The sequence below is a fragment of the Camelina sativa genome, chromosome 12, assembly GCF_030686135.1.
Source record: "Camelina sativa cultivar CO46 ecotype springtype chromosome 12, ASM3068613v1".
NCBI classification, from domain to species: Eukaryota; Viridiplantae; Streptophyta; class Magnoliopsida; order Brassicales; family Brassicaceae; genus Camelina; species Camelina sativa.
In genome coordinates, this window is record NC_141891.1 from 34,953,340 (window position 1) to 34,975,403 (window position 22,064).

The 22,064-nt window shown below is 40.5% G+C and overlaps 1 non-coding gene and 1 pseudogene across 1 annotated transcript; one reads left to right on the forward strand and one right to left on the reverse strand.

Annotated features, from left to right (window-relative positions):
- Positions 1–46: 46 nt before the first annotated feature.
- Positions 47–12,383, forward strand: LOC109128037 (uncharacterized; annotated as a pseudogene).
- LOC147933079 (small nucleolar RNA R71) lies at positions 3,328–3,434 on the reverse strand. The gene has a single exon (XR_015576739.1). It is a non-coding gene; the product is annotated as a small nucleolar RNA R71 (small nucleolar RNA).
- Positions 12,384–22,064: the final 9,681 nt, after the last annotated feature.

Here is a 22,064-nt window from a genome sequence, read left to right on the forward strand (position 1 = left end):
TTATTTCATATATATATATATATATATATATATATATATATTTGGAATGGATCCCAAAAACAATCCTACTCAAAATTCTACTAATTACCCTTTTCCCTTTCCGAATCCCAACAATAATCAAAATCCTTATTTCAACCAATCCCAAAATATCCCAAATTATGGCTTTCCACCAAATTTTCCAATCGCGTCATCTGTTCCAAACTATAATCCATATTATGGGTCAATGATGCTATATTCATCTCAACCACCTCCTTATTCTTCTACTCCCACGAGTAATGAAAGTGTTCAAGATGTTAGAGCAATTGAATTTCCTGGATTTTCTACGCAAGTTACTCTTAGAGGGATGAACAGTGCTGAGGCCACTCCACATACAAAAGATTCAACCTCTACTCGCTGGAAAAGCCCCAAATGGACGACTGAGCAAATTTTGGTGCTGTTGAGTGGATGGATTAAATTTGGAACAGACAACATTGTTGGCATAAACCAAAAGAGTGACTCATATTGGGGTAAAATTGCTGAGTATTGTAATGAGCATTGCTTATTTGATCCTCCGCATGATGGAGTTTCGTGCAAAAATCATTTCAACTACGTGAATCAAAAATTGGGTAAAAATTAATAGGCGCTCATGATAGCGCTAAACGTATGCAACAAAGAGGGTGGTCCGAGAATGATGTCCTAGCAAAAGTACATGAACTATATTCAAGTGATAAGAATGGACATTTCAATTTAATGTCAGAATGGCTTTCCGTCAACCACGTTATGCTAGTCAAGTAGAATGAAATACTGGCTCGAGAAGCAGTGGATCTAAGAGATCCAACGAGAGAGATGTATTGTTACGTCATGCAATAATGTTGGTTTGTCATTTCATGTAATAATGTTATTTTTAGCTTTTAATGTTTGTTTGTTGTTTCAATCATTCAATAAAAAATCGATTCCTTATCTATTAGTTCAGTGCATTGCATATCTATTTGGATTCCATAAATTTATACCACACAATTTTTTTTTTATAAATGAGACTCATTCTTCCATTTATGAATCAATATCAAAAATATCATCTTACTAAAAAATACATTTCAATGGATCCATCAGAATTTCCTTTTGATATCGAAGCCTACAAAAGGTAATCTAAAATTGAAGAGAGGTATATGATAACTCTCTAATTTACATGTTTTTAGCATCCTTTTTTGTCCATATTTTGCATTGTTCATACATCTAACTTAGCATTTTTAGGTCATTTACTGTAGGAATTCACTTTTAGAGCATTTAGGGTGTTGCATTTCTGCATTTGCATATTTTGGATGAAAACAGGTGCTAAAGAGCCAAAAATGGGGGAAAACAATGACAACTCGAGCATGTACCCGAAGGAGCCATCGAGCTACAAGAACAAGTCCGAACCCCAGCACAATCGAGGAAGATCCAAGAGCATGAAGAGCAACCCGAGGAGTAACCCGACTTCACCCTCGTGTACCCCATCGAGTAGACCATCGGGCAGGTCTGGGAAGCTAGGTCAAATGGGTTTCCATATATAAACCCCCTCTTTCCCTAGCTCGCAAACGAGCACGCCGCAGACCCTCAAACCAGAGAGCGAGAGCTTCTGTGAGAGAACTGAGCGACTCCACATTTTTCTTCTTGTTTTGCATTTTTATTTTGTAGTTTTCTTAGATTTTTATCCCTTACTCTTTCTACTGTAATCTATCGTTTAATACAATGTCATTTTCTTTTATTTTGATTGCTTTATTATTCATTTCTATGTCCGAGTAGTGTAGTAAAGTTTCTAGGGATGGGATAGATGATTTTGTGTTCTTGATCGGTTAGGATGCTTTAGTTGATTGTGATGATTGATAGATTTCCTTCTAGGTTGGTGTTTTTAATGTTGTCAACAGACCGAAAGGTTGAGATTAGATCTAGGGCGTTTACAATGCTACAAGCCGAAAGGAGTAGATAAATGCTTGATTTAGCCAATGCTAGAGGTTTAATTAGCTCTGAGTGACAAAATCAGATGAGTTTAAGTCTACTGACAATAATGAATCATTCTTAATGCCTGCTTGTTCATATTGTTAGTGCGATAGTGTGGTAGTGTGTTCAAGGTTGATTGTTGCTAATGCGAAAGTGTGGTGACAAGGTCTTAGAGGTTCATTGTCTAGGAAATAATTGCTTGAGGCATGTAAGGCATACGTACTGGTCTAGAACACTTAGGATTCGATTACCCCCATCCTTAGGAACTTTCGTAGTTTATTTGTTTGCATTTTCTTCACTTACTCGACCACTTACCCGATCAGGTACACGATAACCTGCATAGAGTAATACCTCGAGCTGTTCATATCTCACTTGCATACTCGATCACCCCACTCGATCATGTACTCGATTGCTTGCATCGAGTGCTTAGGTCGTGTGGTTTACTTGTTTATATTATTTTACTCTGTTTATTTTAGGATTGTTAGAACCAAAACCTTAATTGCTTGGCTTGACTTGTATTGTACTGATCATATCCTTCCTGCTAGGAATACACAACCATTTGGATTGATAACCTTTTGTACTACAACTGCATAGGGGATTGATACCCTTGGTGAAAACCTAGTCTATCAATTTGGCGCCGTTGCCATTTGGTTGTTTTAATTTTGCTACGATTAGGATTTCAGGACTTGCTAGATCAAGTTTGCTTGTTTATATTTGTTTCGGATACTGACTTGCTTGCTTTCGCATTGTTTGTTTTGAATCTCAGGTACAACCCGAGCACCCACCCGACCCGTCACTCGATCATCTGGATTGATTTGATCCTCGTGTACACACTCGGATACCTACCTGTGCATGCAAACACGATCCAGAGGTAGCCAGAGCCTGAGTCCTTTCATCGACAACATCGATAGACCTCGGCTACTCAGACAACAACAAGTTCAACCGGAACCAGCAATCATTGAGGAGACGATGAATAATCATAACGGTCCACCAGCTCCTCAAGCAAGGACCAATATAGAAGCAGGAGATGCTCCAACTACTTACAATCAGAGGAATGGCATTGTGCCACCAGCTGTGCAGAATAATAATTTTGAGATCAAGAGTAGTCTCATCCAGATGATACAGAGCAATAAGTTTCATGGACTGCCAATGGAGGACCCATTGGATCATCTGGATGAATTTGATAGGCTCTGTAGCCTCACTAAGATAAATGGAGTCAGTGAAGTTGGATTCAAGCTCAGGCTTTTCCCATTCTCTTTGGGAGATAAAGCACACATCTGGGAGAAATCGCTCCCTAAGGAGTCCATCACCACTTGGAAAGCGTGCAAGAAGGCATTCCTAGCCAAATTCTTCTCCAACTCCAGAACCGCAAGGCTGCGAAATGACATTTCCGGCTTTGTACAGAAGAACAATGAAACATTCAATGAAGCTTGGGAACGTTTCAAGGGGTACACTACTCGATGTCCACATCACGGCTTCAGTAATGCTTCATTGCTGAGCACACTATACAGAGGAGTAATCCCCAAGATACAGATGTTGCTGGACACCGCAAGTCATGGTAACTTCTTCAACACGGACGTTGATGAAGGTTGGGACCTAGTGGAGAACTTGGCTCAATCTGATGGCAACTACAATGAGGAATATGATCGCTCTGTGCGATCTACAAGAGAGGAAGATGCCAAGTACAAGAGGGGCATGAAAGCCCTCAATGACAAGCTCGATCAGAGGAGTAGCAGTTTCTACAACAAGATGGGGAGACTATGCAGCTAGAAGATGTTAACTACATCAACAACCAAGGAGGTTACAACAGAGGGAACAACAACTTCAAGCCGAATCTGAATCTGTCTTATCGGAAGCCGAATGTTGCGAATCCTCAGGACCAAACTTACCCATCTGCAGTTCAAAGGAACCAGATTCAACGGAGCCTTTTGTCCAATACAACCAAGGCTACGCACCTAAGCAGCAGTACTCAGGAACCTACAACCAACCACCTGGATTCCAACAACAACAAGGTCCACCAAGCCAATCACAAGAAGCCGAGTTACGCGGTCTCATTCAGCAGATGATTCAGAATCAGGCTACAGCTTCTATGGACATTGTGAAACGGTTCGCAAAGATGAGCAACAAGATCGACTCAGGATACAATGACCTCAATGCCAAGTACGAATCACTCAACACAAAGGTTCGTTACCTAGAAGGCCACCACAACAACTAACCCGCACCAAAGATCAATCAACTCCCAGGTAAGGCTATTCAAAACCCTTAGGATTATGCAACTGCTCAGGCCATTTTCCTAGACAATGACTATGAGGATTACCTCACTAGGGACAGTGATGATCAAGCTGGGGAGGATGTGGAGCACACATTAAAAAATGAGGCCAAATACTATATATCCGAGTATGAACCCGAGCCTTCACCTGAAGAGACTGTTCGAGTTGATGATCGAGCAGTGGTTCGAGAATCACAAACTGAAGAAAATTCCGAAGTGGAACCCGATGACCTACACGATAGTGTTGATCAGATGATGCATCGAGTAGATGTTGAAAAGAGAGATCAGCCTCAACCACCTGCACTAGTAGAAGGGAAGTTAGAGGAAAGGTTCAATACTGCACTTGACATTCAGCTGGAGGCGCTTGCAGAGCGAATGGCTAAGCGTAAAGCTCCACCACCTAAGCTTTTGCCCCCACACGAGCTTCAGAAGGAAGCTGCCAAGTAAGCAGCTCGATTTGAGGATGAAGTTAAAGAAGCTGTCAAGGATATCGGATTTGAGATTCTGAGAAGTGGAGTTTGCTTGGATCCTGAGCTGAAAATTGAAAAAAACTTGAAGATCTTGGCTCTTTCACCTTGCCGTGTTCGATAGGACTTCGGATCTTCAAGAACTGTTTGTGTGACCTTGGAGCCTCGGTTAGCATTATGCCGCTTTCAGTTGCCAACAAGCTGGGATTCACTGATTTTAAACCAAGTAAATTGTATTTGGTTCTGGCTGATAGAACAGTGAGGCATCCGATTGGTATCCTGGAAAATCTGCCTCTCAGGATTGGAAGATTGGAAGTGCCTACCGACTTCATGATCCTCAATATGGACAAGGAACCAGATGATCCATTGATTCTAGGAAGACCATGCTTGGCAACAGTTGGTGCTGTGATCGAGGTGAAACAAGGCAAGATCAAGATAGAGCATGGTGAGCATTTCAAGATGGAGTTTGATGTGAAGAAAGGGATTAAGAGGCCAACATGGTCAAGCTTTTTCCACTAAGACCAAACAAAGGACGGTGCAACATCTTGAAGAGGTCAAGACCACATTTACCTTGGAACCTGGACAAAACCTGGAAAATCTTTTGAACCAGCCTACTGTAGTGGAGAGGATTCCAGAACCTCTTCCACATGGATCCCATGCTTAAGGAGCATGAAGAGTCAAGCTTAGTGACTTTAAACAAGCTCACTTGGGAGGAAGTCCCAAAGGTATCTTTCCATTTTAGTTTATTTGATTTGTTTACTTTTATTAATTTTTCTCTTTTTGCAATTTTATTATAAAAAAAAATGGAAAATTGGAAAGAGGAAAATTAGAGAACCCGAGGGTCAACCCGACACCATACTTGACGCGCCTGATCGTGTCCCCGCTCGGATGGCGAGTGGAGTCTGAATTCAGCAAGGAAGCCCACCAACCGAAACCCTAGCCTATTTAAGGGAGTCGAACCCTTCTCCCTCATCATCACCGATAAGTCTCTCCTATACTCTAAAGCTTTTTTATTTCCATAAGTTTCTCTTCTTCTCTCTCGATTTCAAGCTTTATCGATTTTCTTTGAAGACTAACCCTATTAACCTTGAGACCTAGCCTTTCTTTTTCTTCCCAAGGAATCAAACATGGAGCCAACCGCTAGAACCTACCAATGGAAGGGAAGAAGATCCACCTCCGCCGTTGCTACAACCGGAGATGATGCCGCCAAAGTTCGAGAGTCTCAAGGGAGAGGAAACGTTCCACATTCCCAACCGTTAGCTGGACATTTTGCCTCTCCAACCCGATGCACAACCTGATCGACCACCCGACCAGATGCTCGAGTACCCGATCGTGTAGGCCCCCGAGTTCGCTCACCGAGTCCAATGGCGAGTGCTGTCCGCCGTTCTCCTCGACGTAGGGACCTGTCTACGTTCGAAAAGACCCTTACCGACCCTATGGAGGTCGATTTTGATGCTGGAGGAGAAGAGCAAGGGGAGATCCAAACCTCTCAATCAAGGAGCAGAGCTGCAATTGCAAGAGGGAAGAGACCAGCTTCAGAGAAGGCTGAGAAGGTAGTTTAGAGGGCAGTTGAGGAAGAGGATCAACACGCCGAGGAGGAAGAAAGGGAGAGAGAAGAGGAGCAGAGAGAGAGGACCCGCCAAGCCTCGCGGAGGCTAAAACAGAAGGAGGTGGATACTCCGGCAAGACTATTCAAGGTCTTCCGGAAGATGAGCTTTGTTGGTACCCGATACCCTCACCATGAGACCATGAAGCAATTAGGAATCGCTAGAGATGTAGAATTTTTGTTCGATATGTGCCACCTGGGCCACATGATGCGATCCCACCTTGAAGCATATGAGGAGGAGACGGTCCACTTCCTTTCGACCTTGAAGCTGCACTATTTCGAGGACCACCCGACCTTACTAACCAATGGGGGGATTGGGTTCATCACCTTCTCCGTGAGGAACAAGTACTACCGACTCAGTTTCAAAGAGATGGAGAAGCTGTATGGCTTCAAAGCTGGTAGTGGAGAAGGTATGGAGGTTAGCAAGGAGGAGATGAGGTCCCTATGGCTAACAATAGGAGACAAGCACCCCTACAAGTCCACAAGCTCCAAATCTGCTCAAATAATGAGCCCTTTTTTGAGGTATTTTCACAAGTCCCTCGCATGCATTCTTTTTGCTAGAAAAGAGACTGGGAATGTGAACGACCATGAGCTTCAGCTGTTAGATGTTGCACTGGGTGGATTTTTGGATAGTGCTAGGGATGGAACACCGATAGTAGGAGATGTTGTTGATACTAGCATGTTGTTTGTGTTACTCGATCAATTCCTATACTTGAAATCGTGGGCCATGAAAAGAAGTGAAGGAGGCGGAGAGATCTCTATTGGGGGACTAGTCACACCAATACTAGTGGCATGCGATGTGCCCTTGAAGGGAATTGTGCATGAACCAAGGTGGCTGGATGCGGACTACCTCGTGCTGGCGAGATTTTTGGCCTATGAGAGGCCTAATGAGATGACGCTGTTCAAGTTTGTCCATCCAACCGCCGGAGCTGCTCAAATGGTTCTACCCAATGTCATATGCACCAAGGTTTGGCTGGGAAACAACATTGACTTCGCACCACCGTTGGAAGAGCTGTACAACGCGGAGGAGGAGTCCGAAGCTGAGAAGAGAGAGGAGACCGGGAAGAGACAAGGAGATAGCTCGGAGGAGTTTGATTTTGAGGAGTATGTATGCTCCCAAAAGCAACCGGTTGGAGTGACGGAAGCTCACAAGAGAATCGGCTGGCTGAAGAAGATGAAAAAGTTCTTGGTGAAGAAGGTAAATGATCTTGCTGGTTCAGTGAAGATAATGGGAGGTCAAATCAAGGAGTTGCAAGACAAGGCAAGTTGTGCCTCAGCTCCTACCTCGGCACATGCACCTACTTAGATGGGGAGAAGCGGACTGCTAAGAGGAACCCGAGGACTGCCACCTCCGGAACCTCAAAGAGCATCATCATACGAGCCCCGAGCTGAGGAGGACATCACCCGACCAGAAGCATCGAGGAGAAGCCATTCTGACGCTTACCCGACGCCCAACCCGATGGGATACACGATGAACTATCTGATGCACCCGTCGAGCACCCAATCGGGTTATTATGCTGGAATCTTCCCTCCGCCCTACCAGATGCCATTCACGATGCCATACACGATGCACCCTGCCAGTGGATACACGGGTGATCATTCTGGACCTCTACCGCCATTTCTGTCGTACTACCTGATCCCCTACCCGATGAGCTACGCGATCCCACCCTTGATCAACACCTCGGATGCTGGTCCGAGTAAGTCGTCTGTGCACATTACTGAGCTTTCTTACGAGCAAACACCAGCACCTGCTGAAGCCGGCGACGACCCTGGCTACACGTTGGCGAGTATGGAGGCTGCTGCAACCTCCTTCTTCTCCAACCCATGAGGTACCAATTTCATCAAACTCTTGTATATACCATTGCATTTAGTTTAATTCATTTTGTGTGATTCTTGGATTCTTTTCCAACTTTTATTTACACAGGGACTGTGTAATTTAAGTTTAGGGAAGGGTCCTAGAATGTATTTAACGTTGTGTTTTATTTTCTTATTTTTATTATTTCAAATTTTTGCATGCTAGTTTTATTCATTTGAGTCTGCATATATGTGCATTAAAAAACCCAAAAAATTTGAAAAATCTTGAAAAAGATAAAAATAAAAATAAAAAAGAGTGTTCATGTAGTTACATTTGCATATTAGGATTGAGTCTAGTTTGTTTCATATAGGATTGTTGCATATGCATCTTAGGGGACAATGATTAAAACCACCTTGTTTAAAATCAAACCTTAGGATTGAAGCTATAGCCCCTAATCACAGTTCATTGTTGCTAGATCAGTCTTTGGAAAAAAATGAAAAATCTTTGCTTAGACCCTTTGTGTCGATTGAATGCTTCCTCCACTTGCTTGAACATTAGAACATCTCTATATTATTGGATTTAATTTGAACTTTAATTGTCTTGCTTATGGAACTTGAATACTTGCTCATGGTAACTCTAAACTCGGGTTAGCACTCCACTTTTTACCAATCTTTTTGTTTAACCCGATTCATTTGTCCTACCCATGAACCCAAACCTTTCTTTCAAACCTTGTTGTGAATTGTTGAGTGAGGCCTCTTTCATTGTGCTATAGGTTGTGAAACCTTGAGACTATTGAGAACGACAAAGAACTGCCTCTTGATTTAGCTAAGTTAGTTTTGAACTAGCTAATAGATTCGGTTTGAAAGTTAGGTGGTTAGAATGTTCATTTGGGGTTGGGTTGTGGAATTAAAAAAAAAAAAAATCCCTAAGGTTAGAATTAATTAGCTCTAAGTCTCTAAGTAAAAAATAAAATAAAAAGTTCTTGCTATAGTCTCCTAGAAAGAAAGAAAAGAGTATATATTTATATTAGGAGTTTAGCAAAGAAAGAAAAAAAAAAGAGAAAAGAGAAAGAGCTAGAAATTCAAAGTCTAAAAGTCTAAACCTTAGGGAGTTAAAAAAAAAGAGTTAAAATAAGGATGTGGGTAGTTTAATTCTAGGGGGTTTAAATAAAAAAAAAATGAACGAGAAAAGGGTAGATCATCAAGAGTTAAGCTTTGTATGCCCAAATTGTTCTCAATCTTAGATAGTTTCCACAACTGTCTAACATTCCATGAGAAAAAACCACCTAAAGAATTTGTTTGAAACCACCTTACCAAAAAGCCTTACCCTTGAAACCGATTGAGCTTGATTCACCTTCCATTTGCAAGAATTCGCCAAACACTTAATTGAATGTGAAAGAGATGTTCCTTATCTTTAGTTGGAGGTTGAGCTAGATTGATGCATGGTAATAAGCATAGAAAAATATTTGTAAGTATGTTGATTGATCTTAGCACCATTAAACTATCTTTAAGGACTATAGCTTGAATCCTTCGCTTAGCATTTTTAAGGTTATGAGTCCCCACTTTCATACCGTACCCTCTTACTTCCTTGCTAGAGGACTAGCAAGATTTAAGTTTGGGGGTCTGATAACTCTCTAATTTACATGTTTTTAACATCTTTTTTTGTCCATATTTTGCATTGTTCATACCTCTAACTTAGCATTTTTAGGTCATTTATTGTAGAAATTCACTTTTAGAGCATTTAGGGTATTGTATTTCTGCATTTGCATATTTTGGATGAAAACAGGTGCTAAAAAGCCAAAAATGGGGAAAAACAAGAACAACTCAAGCATGTACCTGAAGGAGCCATCGAGCTACAACAACAAGTCCGAACCCCAACACGATCGAGGAAGATCCAAGAGCATGAAGAGCAACCCGAAGATCCACCCGAGGAGTAACCCGACTTCACCCTCGTGTACCCATCGAGTAGACCATCGGGCAGGTCTGGGAAGCTAGGTCAAATGGGTTTCCATATATATACCCCCTCTTTCCCGAGCTCGCAAACGAGCACGCCACAGACCCTCAAACCAGAGAGCGAGAGCTTCTGTGAGAGAACTGAGCGACTCAACATTTTTCTTCTTTTTTTGCATTTTTGTTTTGTAGTTTTCTTCGATTTTTATACCTTACTCTTTCTACTCTACTCTATCTTTTAATACAATGTCATTTTCGTTTATTTTGATTGTTTTATTATTCGTTTCTATGTCCGAGTAGTGTAGTAAAGTTTCTAGGGATGGTATAGATGATTTTGTATTCTTGATCAGTTAGGATGCTTTAGTTGATTGTGATGATTGATAGATTTCCTTCTAGGTTGGTGTTCTTAATGCTGTCAACAGACCGAAAGGTTGAGATTAGATCTAGGGCGTTTACAATGCTACAGGCCGAAAGGAGTAGATAAAATGCTTGATTTAGCCAATGCTAGAGGTTTACTTAGCTCTGGGAGACAAAATCAGATGAGTTTAAGTCTACTGACAATTATGAATCGTTCTTAACGCCTGCTTGTTCATATTGCTAGTGCGACAGTGTGGTAGTGTGTTCAAGGTTGATTGTTGCTAGTGCGAAAGTGTGGTGACAAGGTCTTAGAGGTTCATTGTCTAGGAAATAATTGCTTGAGGCATGTAAGGCATCCGTACTGGTCTAGAACACTTAGGATTCGGTTACCCCCATCCTTAGGAACTTTGTATTTTATTTGTTTACATTTTCTTCACTTACTCGACCAGTTACCCGATCAGGTACACGATAACCTGCATCGAGTAATACCTCGAGCTGTTCATATCTCACTTGCATACTCGATCACCCCACTCGATCCTGTACTCGATTGCTTGCATCGAGTGCTTAGATCGTGTGGTTTACTTGCTTATATTCTTTTACTTTGTTTATTTTAGGATTGTTAGAACCAAAACCTTAATTGCTTGGCTTGACTTGTATTGTACTGATCATATCCTTCCTGCTAGCAATACATAACCATTTGGATTGATAACCCTTTGTACTACAACTGCATAGGGGATTGATACCCTTGGTGAAAACCTAGTCTATCAGTATATCATCAACCGGTTTCGAGAGCGTCGAAAGAAAATAGAAGAAGATTATCGAAGTCATAGTAAGAGAAAGTACTTGAAGAGAGATCATGTAGCAGAAAACCAAACACTGATTGACGACTACTTTGCCGATTAACCTACATATGATGATGCAATGTTTCATCGTCGATTTCGGATGCGAAAACAATTTTTCCTCTGAATTGTTGGTGACCTGTCAAGCAGTGACAACTTCTTCACCCAACGAGTTGTTGCAGCCAATAAAGAAGATATATCCCCATTAGAAAATTGTACCATAGCTATGCGAATGTTAGCATATGGTATGGCGGCAGACGTGGTTGATGAGTACATCAAAATCGGAGGTACTATAGCATTGGAGTGCTTGCGTAGATTTTGTAAAGGAATCATACAGTCGTATGAGCAAGTGTATCTCAAAGCTCCAACTCAAGTAGATTTTGCATGTCAGCGAGATGCGGGGGTTTCCGGGGATGATTGGAAGTATTGATTGCATGCACTGGGAATGGAAAATTTGTCCTACAGCATGGGAAGGTCAATTTACTTGATGAGATAACGGAACCACTGTTATTCTTGAAGCAGTTGCATCTCATGATCTATGGATATAGCATGCTTTTTTTGGGTGTCCGAGCACATTAAATGATATCAATGTTCTAGATCGTTCACCAGTGTTCAATGATGTTGAACAAGAAATACTCCAAAAGTAAACTTCTTTGTGAACCAACGCCCGTATGATATGGCATACTATCTAGCTGATGGTATATATCCTTCTTATCCAACTTTCATCAAATCAATTCGTCTTCCTCAAAGTGAACCATACAAGATATTTGCACACACCAAGAAGGATGTCGGAAGGACATCGAACGTGCATTTGGAGGGTTACAAGCTCGATTTAAAATTATTCGCAAACTAGCACGTTTGTGGGACGTAGCCGATTAGCTATGTTCATACGGCCATGTATTATATTACATAATTTGATTGTTGAGGATGACCGAGATACATATGCGCAATATTGGACCGATTATATTGATCAGTCTGAGGCAAGTGGTTCTAGTACACCACAACCATTCTCTAGAGAGGTGCTACCTGCTTTTGCAAATCATGTGCGTGCTAGATGTCAATTACATGATTCAAATGTCCATCATGAATTACAAGCAGATCTAGTCAAACACATATGGGCAAAATTCGGGATGTTTGGTGATTAAAGAGGTTTTTTAAATTTATGTGTGTGATTTAAGTTAAGATGATTGTACTAATTAAGTTATTCGTTTTATTAGCTATATTATGTGTTTGTATTTTTCAAATTTGAATTTGTGTAATTTTATTTGTTTTAATAATAATAATTTTTATTTTTGTTATATTAAAAAATTAGCTAAAAATATAAAATTCAATTTTAAAAAATAATAATGTAACTTTTATTAATTTTAATTATAACTACAAATGTGTTGTTATCAAATTAAATAAAAATAAGAATATAAAGTGAAAATAGTATGGTAAGATGTTGAATTTTATTAAGAGTTATTTGTATTCTAACACACTTTTCTATAAAAGAATAACATTCTAACACACTTTTGGATCACAACACATTTTTCTTATACTGTTTTACTTTCTTACCCTACAATACAATCGGTGTATTCATACCCCAGCTAAAGAGGTATGTTGAATTGCTACCCCAACTATGACATTGAGCAAATCCATACATTAACTTGGATAAAATTCAAATTCGCTAGATCAACTCGATAAACTGTGTAAAAACATACAAAAGCCGTAACGGTGTTAAGAGACCGTTAGCGGCTGTTTACGTGGAAGCCACGTAAGAAACGACGTCGTTTTGAGAAACGAAAGAAAGAGCTTATTTTGGTCAAAATGACGTCGTTTCTATCTTCTTCTTCCTTTTTTCTTCTTTCCCGACTTGCGTTTCTACCTGAAAAAGTTGATGTCTCCTTCTCCGTCAGTAGTACTAGTGGTGAGGTTTCTTCCCCTTTGAAGTACATATGTGGGTCCAACGTGTCGGGAGGAGATCTTCGCTGCGTTCACTTTGGTTTGAGGACGCCGGTAGGTAGCGGCGGTTGCTTCTCGTGGCTCAGCCGCCGTGTTGGTTACTGTGTCTATGGTGGAAGTCAAAGGGGAAGATGGTGGGTTAACTGATTTGTCTAAGAGGTTAATAGCAGATCCTTCTGGATCTGGCTGGCTGTCGCGGAGGGTCTTAGGTGGTTGAGCTCTCCGATTGAGCCATCGGCCTCAATCATCTCCTCGACCTGCTTCCTCTAGACCGGTTGAAGGGGGTTGGATCAGAAATCAGAGAAGAGTCAGATCTGGGAAAGAAGGGTTTGGGCCGAAGCTATAAACGAGAGTCGTGTCCTGATGAGAACGGGAGCCGTCAGCAACGTGCCGTGATGTCGGAAAGGTTGCTTTACCAGGAGAGCTGTGATGGGTTGGCTGGTCGATGAAAAGGTTCGGATTCTGGGAGTCGGAAGCTTTCCGCCGTTCACTTAGTACTTCAATCCGCCGCAAAGTTGTGGCTCGCACTTCCGCCGGTTTTAATGGCTGACCTCTCTACGTCAGCGGTGTCAATAGGTTTCAGAGCTTCTTTTTCGGTGATGACTTGTTTTTTTTGGTTTCCTTTGTTTCTACAATTTCATGTAAATTGGCGGCCCAGCCCAATTTCAGTGGGTTATTTTAATAAAGGCCATTTGAAAAAAAAAAGAGGAAGAAGAAGATAGAAACGACGTCGTTTTGACCAAAGAAGCTCTATTTTTCGTTTCTCAAAACGACGTCGTTTCTTACGTGACTTCCACGTAAGCAGCCGCTAACGGTCTCTTAACACCGTTACGGCTTGTGTATGTTTTTACACAGTTTATCGAGTTGATGCAGCAAATTTGAATTTTATCCAAGTTAATGTATGAATTTTCTCAATGTCATAGCTGGAGTTGGAATTCAACATACCCCCTTAACTGGGGTATGAATATACCAATTTTCCCTCTCCATACACATTACTATATAGTTTATCTTTCTTTCATTTTTTAAATTTTTACTCTATTTCCTTTCCTTTATCTTTCTTTCTCACCCTCTCTAACTCTCTCTCCATCTCCAAATAATTTTTATTTTATTTGTTTATCTTACTCCTTTTCTTTGATATATGTGTTTTGAATAATCTTGAGTGGTGGATAACAATATATATATTCCTTGGCCATATTTATATCTTTTTAATTTTTCATTTTGATATAAGTATCATCTACGAAATCAAATCCATATGCTTATATGTTTATGATTATTTAGTTTTATGTTCAATATATATAATATCATCCATCAAATGTTTTCCATATATTATTGACCATCAGTTTTATGTTTTCTAGTAAAAACTCTTCAGATTTGGCTATATTTGTTACAATTGCTATGAAATTAAATTTATGATTATAGTTTATGATCTAAAATTTAGGATTTAGGCTTCAGGGTTTAGGGTTTAGGATTTAGTATAGGAGATAATGAACGGTTTCATGGTTAGGTTTTTAGGGGATATGATGAAGTTAAAATTGTTTGATAATTAACAATGACTACCTCACCAAAACACAAGTAGTTTTTAGTAGACGTGTATAACTTATCGTCCATGATTTTATGGACATGAAAGATTAAAATCGTTTGATAGTTAATCATGACTACTTTACCAAACCACAAGTTGTTTAATTAATTAGATATTCATATGTTTTTTTTCTCTGGTCATCCAAAAATAAGTATCCATCTGTGCATGTTAATCATCCACATAATAGAGAACAATATCAATGAATTTGGAAATTTGTAAAGAATGTAATGCAAGAAGTAAAAAATTTGGCCTAATTTAAGGTTCAGGGTTTACAGGTTGGGGTAGGTGTGAAACCCGTCCCGTGGACCCCACTTGCCCCCGCTAGCTTGTCCCCATAGGCCCTGCAGGGCATCAATCCTAACTCTTCATTATGGACATCTAAATCCACCAGTAGGTTATTGGGGCGCCAGGCGTTAAAGGGTTCAAGGGTGGGGACCAGGGTTCAAGGAACGCCTGGCACACCAATAACCTACTGGTGGATTTGGATGTGAGTTCCTTTCCACGGTGAGGGGTTAGGATCGATGCCCTGCAGGGCCAGCTTAGGACCTATGGGGACAAGCTAGCGGGGGCTAGTGGGGTATACGGGACGGGTTGTCACAGTAGGTCAATTTCATGTTTTATAGTAAAAGATCTTTATCTTTGGCTACATTTGTTAAAATTGCTATGAAATTAAATTTATGATTATGGTTTATGATCTAAGGTTAAGGTCTAAAGTTTAGGATTTAGGGTTTAGGGTTTAGGGTTTAGAGTTTAGGGTTTAGGGTTTAGGGTTTAGGGTTTAGGATATGATATAATGAACGGTTTCATGCTTATTTTTTAGGGGATATGATGATGTTAAAATTGTTTGATAGTTAACAATGACTGCTTCACCAAAAAACAAGTAGTTTTTAGTGGACATGTATAACTCATCATCCATGTGGAATTAATTTTAGAATAAGTATCTACAAATAAGACATTAGTATCCACATAATAAGACATTTTTAACATCCACATAACAATTAACAAATATTCAACTATAATTAGATAATTAGGTATGCATCTATTTTTCTCTGATCATCCAAAAGTAAGTATACATCTATACATGTTAACCATCCACATAATAGCAAAAAATTATTCAAATATAAATAGATAATGTATAACTAATCAGTATCGAGAACACCTCATCGACATGATGGCATCAAATTTTCAGTATACAATAGATGGTTATGTGTGGATAAGTGGTATGGTGGTATATACAAACCTAGTTTTTGATGGATATGAACGAGTAGATTTGTTATGTGTTGATGGTTGTATGAATAAACATGGATTGGTTATGTATGCATGGTTGTATGAATGAATAGACTAGCTAGTAAATATTAATGACATGCTAGTCATATGAACAAGTACATTCAACCGCTTGGACAGTTGACCACATAGATTCACTTGCTTGGATAAGATGGACATCTAGAAGTATCCATCTACCCAGTTTGAGTATCCACATAGACCCCGTCTCAGTAATTTTTTTGTCCCTAGGCATATAGTTTTTTTTACCCTCTTCAACATAAAATTTTTCTTTCCCTTTCTTTTGGACCCCATTTGCTGAAACGACCCAACCCGTTTTTTTTCTTCTTAATAATAAATAATAATAATAATAAATAAGCTACAACTAGTGGTCTCATACCCACTAGCCACCTAACCACAATCACAATCAACAGCAGAAATAACCAATACCAATATCCAATAAATATCCAATAATAAACCAATAATTATAACATAAACAATATCCAAAATTCAACCAACAGGAAACATAGAACCAGCAACCTAGCAATGTTTCTCATGACCCAACTCTAGCAACCTAGCAATGCCAGACAACAACCAATCGAGTCCCTAGAACATCCTCCTCTTTATTGCCTTTGATTCCACGATCACACTTTGCCTTTACCTGCACCACAAACACAAATTGAGATGCATGAGTATTTTATAAACGCTCAGTGAGGCAATCCTCCCATCTACTGGGCTATACACAAAAGCAACTGAGATACCAATGTCTAAAACAAACAACAAACAAAGCAAACAACCCAGTGAGCAACACATAGTCTCGCTGGAAGGGAGGTGTCGACCGACACCAGCAAATTCTCGACCGACACTGGCACTTGGTGTCGACCGACACTACCCCACAGTGTCGACCGATGCTACTCACTGGTGTCGATCAACACTACCTCTGCAACCACGTTCCACTAGAAGCTGAGGGTCGAATTTCGCTCCCAAACTCCTCCAAACCGTCCAATACTCAATCTCATAGCCATATGAATCCGTAGGAACCCTATAGAAACCCAACCATGCAACAAAACACCACAAACAACACCAAACAAGCAAGACAAAGGAAATCTCAGGCTTAGATAAGCCGTGGTCATGCACTCACCTCTCTGCAGGAAGATTCTGACAACCAATGACGAATCCACACTCCCAGCAAGCTTCTCCCACGTTCCTAGCCTTGGATCCTCACTCCCACCGCAAGATCTCACCGAGAAAGCCTTGAAGTCTCACAATCTCTCTCTAGAACCTCAAGAACACTTTTCTCTCCTTGTTTTTCTCAAAAAACGATACACGGCGACCAAGACAAAAGCCAAAACCCTTCCTTTCGTCGACAAACACTTAATATCTTGGTTTAATGATTTTCCTAAACCAAACCAACCAAAAATCGCCAATTAAAATAATCCGGTCAAACTAGACAAATAATAGTGTCGACCGACACCACCTTGGTGTCGATCGAAACCCACCCACAAAACGCCAAGTTTCGGTCGCGGGTGTTACATTTGCGTAAGGTTTTTTTTTTTAAAGTTGGTCCCCTGGCCACCGCCCTTCTCGCCCTAGGTATGAGCCGGGCCTGATAGTATTGAACAAATATTCAGTGATAAATGGATAATGTGTGGCATAATTATTCATCTTAGATATAGTAAAATAGATTTTAAACTTTAGGAAAAATATAATTATAATGCATTATATAAAAAAAATGACAATATATGTCTAAATAAGTAAATAAAGTGATTACAAAGATAAAAGTAGAGAAAAATAAAAAGAGTTAGAAAAAAGAAGAGAGAATTGAGTAACGAGAATTGGGGAGGAGGAAGAAGGAGATGAGAGATATGAAGTGTTATAGAGGGCAAAGTGGTCTAACAAGTAAGTGAACATTAGAAAATAGAGGTAAAAAGTGTGCTATGGTCAAGAACTGTGTCAAACTGAATAAAGTTTTATATAAAGTGTGTCTTGATGTAAGATTCCCTTTTATTAAACAAAACTATTGGAGAGGTTAAAATTGATTTGAGTGTTGAATGATTAGGTGGAAGAAAGAGAAAATGATGTGGAATGTTAAAAGTTAAGGTGGAGGGTGTTGAATTTGGTAACTATTGTACATGCACTACAGGAAAATAATTTGAGTATGACGTATTTTTGAGACATTAAATTTTCGTCACAAATCTGTGACAATTTAAATATGATATTATGACTAAATTTATTTGTCACAAATTCATAGTATTTATGTTATAATATTATGACGGAAAAAATCATAACAAAAGTTTGTCACAATTAGTGACGAATATGCTACGATAATTTGATTGTAATTAATTACATTTGGTAAGATTATTTCTTAATTGTACTTTCGATTTAACAATAGGAGGGATTTGCTATATAATTATGATTTCAACTTTTCTAACATTAATGACAATGTATACTGTTATTGCATTTAATCTAATACATTCAATAATAGTTATTGTTAAATTTAGACTATTTAATGAGAATTTTATCTCTTTACAAGTATTAGCCAAATTCTCTACTTTTCTCAAAACCATCGTCAGTAAGACTCACTATAAATAAAACATTGCAGAGACTTCTTAATTTTACCAAAAAAACAATTAGAGATAAAATAATAAATATGAGTAAAGGTTTTCTTATCGTTGTTCTTGTAGTATTAGCGACATTGTTTTCAAACTCCAATGCTTTAGCCTCATCATGTATGTTGTTATTTCTCCTCTATTTTTGATCATTTTATAAATTATTTTTGAATACATTATTTTAAAAAACAATTTATTAAACCCAATTTATATATATGTGTGCATTATTTTTCTTTTTCATTAACTTGGTTGTTTTATGCAGCTGTCAATGGATTTGGATATGATTATTTCATTAAACCATGTTTACCACATTATACAGATGTTGACTGCAAGTTTGAGTGTACAAAGTTAAAAGGGTACTCCGATGGAGGGTGTGTTGGTTTAGCACCAAAATTTCAGTGTTGTTGTAAAAAATGATAGAAATTATCTTTATAATAAACTGGTGATTTGATTTCTTGTATGTTCAATAACTAATCTTATTGTACTTTTGATAAGTCGACATAATTTCATATATATATATATATATAGAGAGAGAGAGAGAGTAATGGTAAGACAGTTCATAATTAAACATCATGACACAAAATGGTTTCCCCTCCAATAATGAATCTCCCTTATTCTAGCCATGGTTCAGTCAGCAAATAATGTAGATTGTTATGTCAAATTCAATGGAATTGGTTTATATATTTGTTGTTATTGTATGGCCATCCCAACCCTAGTTATCAAAATGATCGTTGGGAAAGATTAGAAATAATTGCAAGTTCAATGGATCCTGGTTAGTGTGTGTAACACCCGCAAACCAAATTTTGGTATTTTGGTAAGGGTGTCGATCGACACCTCCTAGTGAGGCATCGATCGACACCAATTGTGGTCGGTTTGGTCGGTTCAATTTTAATTGTCCGGTTTGCGTGGTTGGTTTAGGGAATCCCTAAATCGAGTTTTAAAGGAAGAAAACGACCTAGGGTCGTGTGGTTTTGTCTTATTCGCCGTTTTGAGAGAAAACACAAAGAGAGAGTGTTCTTGAGCTTTTGGGAAGAGATTGAGAGATTCCTTGCTGTTCTTGGGAGATCTAAGGCTGGGAAGGTGTTAGAAGCTTGCTAGGAGTGAGGGAATTCGTCCTTGTTGGTCAGAATCTTCTTGAAAGAGGTGAGTGCATGACCATGGCTTATCTAAGCTAAGATCTCTAGATTCTATGTGATTTGGTGCTTATGTGGTTGTTTCTTTGAGTTCCCTATGGTATTTCGTTGCTGTCTGGGCTGGGTTTGGCTTCTGGGAGTGCAAGGAGCGGATTGGAGAAGATTGGGGGCGAGATTCGGAGTTTCTGATGAGGGAAATCGCTGCTCGGCATCGGTGTCGGTCGACACCAACGCGAGGACGGCTCGGGACTTTAGCGAGTGTCGAACGATGCCATGTGGAGGTGTCGGTCGATGCAAACTAGGGTTTTCGGGAGTGTCGGGCAGGGTGTCGGTCGACACCAGTTTGGTGTCGGTCGACACCATATATTCAGTGTCGATCGACACCCTATGGTGTCGGTCGACACCCCTTGTTTCAGTTACGATGGATGTTGCATGCTATGTATATTGTCTGGTTTGTTTTATTGATTGTTGTTTGTGGCATGTAGAGATCTTATTACTTGTGTGTATAGCCCAGTAGATGGGAGGATTGCCTCACTGAGTGTTTATCAAATACTCATGCATCTCAATTTGTGTTTGTGGTGCAGGTAAAGGCAAATTGTGTAGCGTGGAATCATGGCGATGAGGAGGAGGATGATCTAGGGTCTCGTTTGTGTGTTGTTGGTTATATTATTTATGTTGGAACCTTGGTTAGAGTTGTGATAGGTTGCTGGATAGATTAGATAGGAATGTTATTGTATTGATGATGTATCGTTTCTGTATTATTGGTATGTTTCCGCTGTGCATATTGGTTGTTATTGGTTTAATGAGGAAATGGTGGTTTGGGTGGTTCAATTAAGTAGTATGGGATGCTTAATTATATGTTGTATTTATTATTAAAAAGAAAAAAAAAGGGGCGGTCGTTTCATTTTGGTATCAGAGCCTTTACGGTTCTAGGATGGTTAGGTGGATGGTTAGAGCGGTTAGGAATTTAATTGGGTGAATTATTTTCTTTTTGCTTGATGCATGATGTTGTGTGATGGAATTGATTATGAGTAGTTAGTCAATTTGCATGTGGTATGGAGTCCTAGTATCATCCTCTTCGAGCCTTCAATGAGATTCCACGGTAAGATGTGTGTTTGTGTGCGGTTTTGTTTGTGTACTTAGCTTTCTGTTCTGGGTAGTGCAGATGGTTAAGGGTGGAGCTGTTGCTGGTCGTGGACGCGGACGTGGTGGGGGTCGCGGTCGTGGTTGTGGTCGTGGTCGTGGTAGGGGCAGAGTCCCAGCAGTGAGTGAGTCTGTTGAGCAGAGTGTGACAGCTGAGGGTGTCGGCGAGTCGCAGGATTTCCAGGAGGGGTCCATGAGTGTGGCCGGTGGTGGTACTGATAGGACCGTAGGCGCTGAGGGGGTCGGTGCGGGCGGTGTCGGTGCTCGAGTGGCCGGTGGTGCTAGGGTTCCGGGTGTGGGAATCCCAGCAGGTGGGGCTCCTGTGGGAGGTGTGGACCTGGCGGGCTTGTTGACACAGCTGTTGGAGCGGATACTAGGTTTGGGCCCGGCTCAGGCTCAGGTAGTGCCACCAGTGGTGGTGGAGGAGCAGCAGCCAGTGGCTGCGGATGTGAGAGCTCATGCTCGTTATTTGTCTATGCTGAAGGAGATGCATAAACTTTATACTGAGAGGTTTTCGGGTGGTACAGACCCTACTGTTGCGGATGCGTGGAGGACGAGTGTGGAACGTAACTTCCATACTCTGAGATGTCCTGAGGAGTTTTGGGTGGACATAGGGGTCCATCATTTGAGTGGTGATGCTGAGGTGTGGTGGAGATCGGTGGCTGCTAGGAGAGTGCAGCGGGAGATGACTTGGGCTGACTTCGTTTTGGAGTTCAACCGCAAGTATTTTCCTAGAGAGGCATTGGATCGTTTGGAGGTGCAGTTCCTTCAGTTGTCTCAGGGGACACGGTCAGTGCGGGAGCTGGACTTGGAGTTCAGTCGACTTCTTTGTTATGGGGGTCGGGCTATGGAGCCTGAGGAGGCTCAGATCAGGAGGTTCTTGAGGGCTCTACGTGATGACTTGAGAGTTCACTGTAGGGGGAGGAGTTATGCTACGCGTGCAGAGCTGGTTGAGACTGCAGCAGAGATTGAGGAGGATATCCGGGCACAGTCAGTGGTGACCAGTCCAGCGGTTCAGACAGAGGAGACTTCGGAGCAGAACAATCCAAACAAGGGTAACAAGTCGGAGCAAAGGCATAAGAGGAAGCGGGAAGACACGTCAGGTATGCAGCAAGGTGGGCGAGGGTGCTTCGGATGTGGGAGCAAGAACCACAGGTTGGC